The following is a 6,540-nucleotide window of genomic DNA, read 5'->3' on the forward strand; positions in this document are numbered from 1 at the left end:
AATTGTCTTCATAAGTTGCAAGGGCTCCCCCTAAAGATGTGCATATAAGTAATTTGCTTTTGGAATGCAAATGCACATGGCAGGTTGTACTTGTGGAGATCCACTTCAACTTATGATGACAATCCACTATGCATGTGAAAGTCTATGAAGATAATGACATGCATAATGGAAAATGGACGTCTGCAGAATGATCTAAGTGCGGAATTTATCATCGCACATGCGGAATTTATCATCGCAAAACATGGTGGCTGATAAGTAGCAGACGACCATCGAGTTTAAGTGTTACAACTCAGAGAACCAAATGTAGCAAAATGAGAGTTGTAAGCACGAAGAAAAATATAAAGCACCCGCCCATATGGACCCGCTTGAAGACTATCAACCTCATATGCTTCTCCCCCTTTTGTCAGTAAGGACCAAAAATGTTTGAAGACATAGAGCATCTACTCGTTCCCATGAGGAGTAGGTGAAGTAGCAGGTTCGTTGGTGGTGTTTGGCGGTGCTGAAGAGCTTGGAGCAGAGTTGAAGCATGCTGAAGGAGGTGGCGGTGAAGTAGCATCGTCTTCATCCTCGATGACTCTGGCAGTCACAGTTGCAGCAGAGGAAGAGAACTCAGAGTCTTCAAGGGATGGAGTTCGTCGCAGCACAGCCCTTCGAGGAGGTGTGGAGTCAAACTTGAAACGCTCAGTGAAGCCATCCTCTTGAAGATCATCTTCAGAACACATCATTGTTAGCCCTTTCCATGTGCGGCGAGAGGTTTCATGGGCAACAAAAGCATTCTTGGTGGCAAGATTGCGAATGCGATTAACATCCACCAAGAGGCTTTGCATCTGACGCTTCAGCCAGTCATGATGCTTATCCTGTTTCTGATGAAGAGCCACAAGAAGCTCTCGGTTGTTGAGAACACGAGTGCGCTTCTTGAGTCGTGGAGCAGTTGTACTATCAGTGGCTTCAGTGGAAGCAGGATGTGGTGCACGTGTAGTGCCAGCCAAAGGATACACACGAGTGACTGCTTCAACTCCTTCAATGTTCTGAGAGAAACTATGATGCTCTGCATTCTAAAGACTTAGAGGTTCTTTGGCAGGCTCAGGATAGATGGCTTCAATAGAGATATCCACATCAGGCAGAAAAATCTGATGATTGCGAGCAGATGGCTGATATGAGATAGCGGAGTGAAGTTTGATTAGCCGCATTACCCATGGGGCATAGAACTTCAATCCAAACAGATCAGAGCCTGATGCAGCAAGTTGGCGAATGAATAAGTCCTGTGCATTGAAGCATTTTCCATGAAGAATATAGAAGACCAAAGTCTTCATTGCACCCTCAAGCTTGGCATTTGGAGAGTGCCCTTTGATGGGCCAGAGAGTTCGCCTGATTATGTGATAGATGGTTCTTGGCAGATACTCAAGGTCTTCAACGAAGAACTCCGTGGGATAAGCAGCATCTTGGGTCAATGGCTTCATCATGCTGAGCATCTGACTCATATCAGGTTCAGGCTTCTGAAAGATACTCTCAATAGCTTCACTATGAAGCTGACAGCCATGCTCGTAGAGATCGCCAGGAGTGGGCAAACCAGTGAGCTCAATGATGTCAAATGCATTGGCTTCGTGATGAACGTTTCCTGTCATCCACTCCAGGACCCAAGTCTTCGGATCTCTGCTGTACCCGCGGATGTGAAGTGTGGCATAGAATTGGAGCAGCAACTCTTCATTCCAATGCTCTTGGTCAGTAACGAACGGCAGCAGTCCAACTTCCTTGAAGCAATCCAAAGCTTCTTCCAGACAGGGCAGACCAGCTATAGCTTCAATGTCAAGGCGCTTGTGTGGGAAGATGCGACCTTGGTTGTAAAGAATGCATGAGTAATAGCTTCGTTGCGGATAGCTCCAGAACCGATCAGATGATATCCTTTCCCTTGAGTAGGGGTTCCTAGAGCTATCGAAGAATGTGTTGTCTGCTCTGAAGCCATTGATATTGAAGGAGCCAGGTGCTGATGCAGGACCTGGGAACCTTGGCAATCTTGGGATTGGCTTCTGTACCTGAGGCCTGTGCTCAACATGATAGTCAAACTGGGGACCGGCAGCAGACTCGGGAACAGAAGTGGCGGGATCAGTGGCTTCGCTGTCTTCTGATGCTTTTGTTGGGGAGGGCTCCACATTAGCTTCATTGGTGGTTGTGGCAGCCGCAAGATTTTCAAGCACATTCTCCTTGAGAACTGCTTCTTGGTGGGACAGGGGAGTGGCAACTTGGGGAACTTCTTCTTTCGTGGCTGATGCAGCCGGAATGTCTTCAGCAGAGACTTGAGGCCTTGGACCTTTGCGAAGCCTGCGCAATGCAGGCGACGCCTGTGGAGTTGGAGTTGGCTGGGCCTCAAGGTCTTCTTCCTCTTGTGGGCGATCCGCCCATGAAGCATTCTGTGCAATTGGCGTCAATGGACGACCAATGCTGATGAGTTCGCTGTTCTCGAGCTGAGGAAGGACTGCACCATCTTCTACATGGTCATGTTGACCAATGTCTTCAGCAGCGATGGAATCAGCTGCTGGAAAGTCTTCAGCTTCATGAGCCTCTGGGGAAGCAGGTGTCAGCACCCCGACTCAATGTCACATCGATCTAGCCTGTAACACCTCATATCACTTTGCGGCCTCACGCACGGTATTCCCACGGGTGTCGCCTTACCTTTGCCCGGAACCGTTTGCGCCTTTTGGCTCACGTATATGATGATGTCGCTAGCATCCATATGATAAGGAGCCCGGGCTGACATGACTAGTCGTAAACCCAAAGTGGCACAGACTTACAGGGACAGGCATCCATGACCCAGCATCGAACGTGTCGGTCATCAGCAAGTGGGTCCGGGCTGTAGCATTGGGCTAGCAGGACTCCGGTAAACCGGGCTGTAGCGGGCTAACAGGGCTCCGGTACTCAATGCGTGACATTTCCCCGAAGGGACAGACACAGGAACGAAGAAGGACACATGCCGGCCAGCCTAAGTGTTCCGGAGCAGTAGCAAGCTACCATGGCTCAATGGAAACACTAGGAGACATTTCGCGGTAAGAGAGGCTACTAAAGATAAACAACTAGATAGTTAGATCCCACACATACCAAGCATTTCAATAACATACACACAATATGCTCGATATGTGCAAATACAACATGGCATCACAACATGACTCTACGACTCAAGTATTTATTCAAAAGACTCCGGGGAGCGAGATATTACAATCATGGGTCTCATGACCCAACAATCAGAGCATACGAGTCAAAGCACAAGCGGAAGCTTAACATGTTTGGGTACAGCCATCTACAAATGAAAAAGGCTGAGAAGCCTGACTATCTACCAGATCCTGCCGAGGGCACAAGATCGTAGCTGAAGTAACAAGCTAAACGTCGAAGTCCACGCGAAACTACTAGCGAGACTGAAATCTCTCTGCAAAAACATAAATTAAGCAACGTGAGTACAAATGTACCCAGCAAGACTTACATCAGATCTAACTACATATGCATCATTATCAACAAGGGGGGGTGGAGTTTGACTGCAGCAAGCCAGCTTTGACTCGGTGGCTAACCTGAACTACGACTGCAAGTAACTCTTTTGAGGTGGCGCACACGAGTCCACATATTCACCATATCAATACCCCACTATGGATCCGCTCCCATCTCCCTACGAGAACGCCATCCATAGCACTCACGCTTATCTTGCGTATTTTAGAGTATCCACTTTCACTTGTCTATGAACTGTACAGGCAACCCAGAAGTCCTTTACCGCGGACACGGCTATTCGAATAGATCATATTAACCCTACAGGGGTGTACTTCTTCACACACGCTCTCACCACTTACCGCCGTTTACACGACATGTACTCGGCAACCTTCAAGCGGAAGCCCAGCGAGGGTGTCGGCCACGACCTGACTAACCACACAAGTCTCTCGTCCAGGTTTATCGCCTATTCGGGTTCCATCCGCAAGGAGATCCGGCCGCAGTGTCGCTCACGGCCCCAAACGATGTGTGCAGGGTTCCCAAGCCCACCTCGACGAGTGGATCTACGCTTGGTACACCGTGCCACTGTGCCTAGTCTGTCCCAAGCCCACCTGTACCGGGTGCCACTTGGTAGACTACTAACACCACCTACAAACACCAGAAACTAGTTGCAACTCCTGGACAGAGATCAAGTTGATTAATAAGTCGAGAGAGCTTGGAGCGCCCGGAGCCCAATGTGTGGTAGTAACTGTTCATGGATCACAAACACAGAACTCAGTTCCTAAGGACGGCTTCAATGAGACAACCCACCATGTACTCCTACATGGCCTCTCACCGATACCTTTACCAAATCGTGTTCACCACTTAGCTCACACACAGTAGGATATGTTCACACACCTCTGATTCATCCCCGATGAATCAGACCTGACTCAACTCTAAGCAGTAGCAGGCATGACAAGCAAACATGAATGATTAGGCCCAACATGGCTCAAGTAACTCCTACTCATACTAGTGGGTTTCATCTATTTACTGTGGCAATGACAGGTCATGCAGAGGATAAAGGGGTTCAGCTACCGCAGCATGTAACAGTTGAATCGGTGTTGTCCTAATGCAGTAAAAGAGAGCAGGAGCGAGAGAGTGGGATTGTATCGGAATGAACAAGGGGGTTTTGCTTGCCTGGCACTTCTGAAGATAACATGGCGGGGGCACGCCGGACTTGCACTAGGGGCATCGGATTCGCGCGCTGAGGGCACCAGGGCATAGCCCTCGCTCTTGCGCATCCAGAGAGCCAAATGGGAGGGGCTGGGGTGGATCATGCTCGCCGGAGTCGAGCTCGTGGCGGCGGCCGGAGCTACGGGTGGGTGTGGGGTTGGCGCTGCGGCTTGCAAATGAGCCGGCTGTCACGCTAGTTCTGCTCTACGGAACGTTGCGAGCGCAATGGGCGCACGCACGGGACCAAAAGGTCACCGAGGCTTCGCCGGCAACGAGCGCGGGCGGCGGCGGGTTTCGGTCGTTGGCAAGGCGGCAGCTACGGCGTGCAAACGAGAGAACGGAGAGGGGGAGAAGGAAGAGGAGCTCACGGGGAGTTGGCCGGTGCAGATGACGGGGCCGGGGAAGCGTCGGAGCGAGCGGGACGGCGAGGCGGATCTCCGGCGACCGAGGAGGGGGAAAACATCGGGGGCGGCGTTCCGGGGCTCTTCTGGTCGCGTGAGACGACGAGGAGGACGAGGGAGGACCGGCGGAGCTCGAGGGCATGTCGGAGAGGCTTCGGGATGGCTGCGGCCGCGCGAGCGCTGGTCGGCGGCGACGGGCTCCGTTCGGTCGCGGGAGGGAGAGAGAGCAGAGGGGGATAGGGACGGAGGGAGAAGTGGACGTGGCGCCAGGGAGGTGCGTGGCATCTCCAGGGGGTTGGGGAAGCGAGCAGAGAGGCAGGAGGAGGTGGAAGCAGGAGGTGGAGTTCGGGCGCGCGCGTGTCGACACGCCGACGTCCTTCTGGCGCAAGGAGGAGGGTGACTCGCACGGGCCAGGTGGGCCGGCCCAGCCAGGTAAGTGGCCTCCTGGCCTTTCTCTCTTATTTCTATTTAATTCTGTTTTCTATTTTCCGCAGGTTTGTTTTGAATTTGGTTTTGAAACCAATTCAATTTATTTTGCTTCTGACAATATTTTTAGGAGCTAAAAGAATTAAAACAATGCTCCACAAAATATTTCAGAATTATTGGACCTATATTTATTTAACAGTAGATATAAGTCCAATTCAAATAGCTATTGATTTAATTCAAATACCCAAAATAAATGTTTCTGAGATACCGAAAACATTGGTTTGGATTTTACCTCTTGCCAATATTTCCAGAGGATAACAAGAAAATTTTCTTGGACTTATTTGAAGCAATTTTTATCTTGATCATTTTTTTAAAGGATTCTGAGGCTTTGAAAATTCCTCAATTCAAATTTCATTTGAATTTTTCATTTGAATTTAAACATGATGCACACATGGAAGCAAGCATAGGTCAGTCCAGAACTAGGGATGTGACAACTCACCCCCACTAAGCAAAAATCTCGTCCCGAGATTCAAGCGTAGGGTAAGATGAAGGGGAATGCAACCTAACACAATATTCACGATCCAGGTTGCACTTCAAATGAACATTGATTCAATCACGATCTTTGCCTTGTCGTCTTGCTCTGAGAACTCCAGCCAACACGACCACGAGAGGAGAAGGAGACTCTAGAAGGATCGATCTTCTCGAAGATCGAACAACTTAGGATCAACTCGCAGAATGAGGCATAGTAACACCACTCGAGCTGAGACACAAAACACACATCTAGAGGGATGGAGTGGAACAAATGACGAGGGTTCACTAGGTAGACAGCAATTCCACGCTTAAAAGGGAGGTGAACGGTTGTCAACGTAGCGAGGAGTTGAGTTTCCATGATGCCACAGCGGAACATCCTGGAGGAGGGTGATTCGTAGATTATTACCTTAAGTGGCAAAAAGAATTACCTTTGATTCAGAGATCATCGAAAATCTTTTATACCAACCTAAGGCAATTCTCGAGCGACCATTTGGAGGGGTTC

Source organism: Triticum dicoccoides, chromosome 1A (assembly GCF_002162155.2).
Source record: "Triticum dicoccoides isolate Atlit2015 ecotype Zavitan chromosome 1A, WEW_v2.0, whole genome shotgun sequence".
Classification (NCBI taxonomy): Eukaryota; Viridiplantae; Streptophyta; class Magnoliopsida; order Poales; family Poaceae; genus Triticum; species Triticum dicoccoides.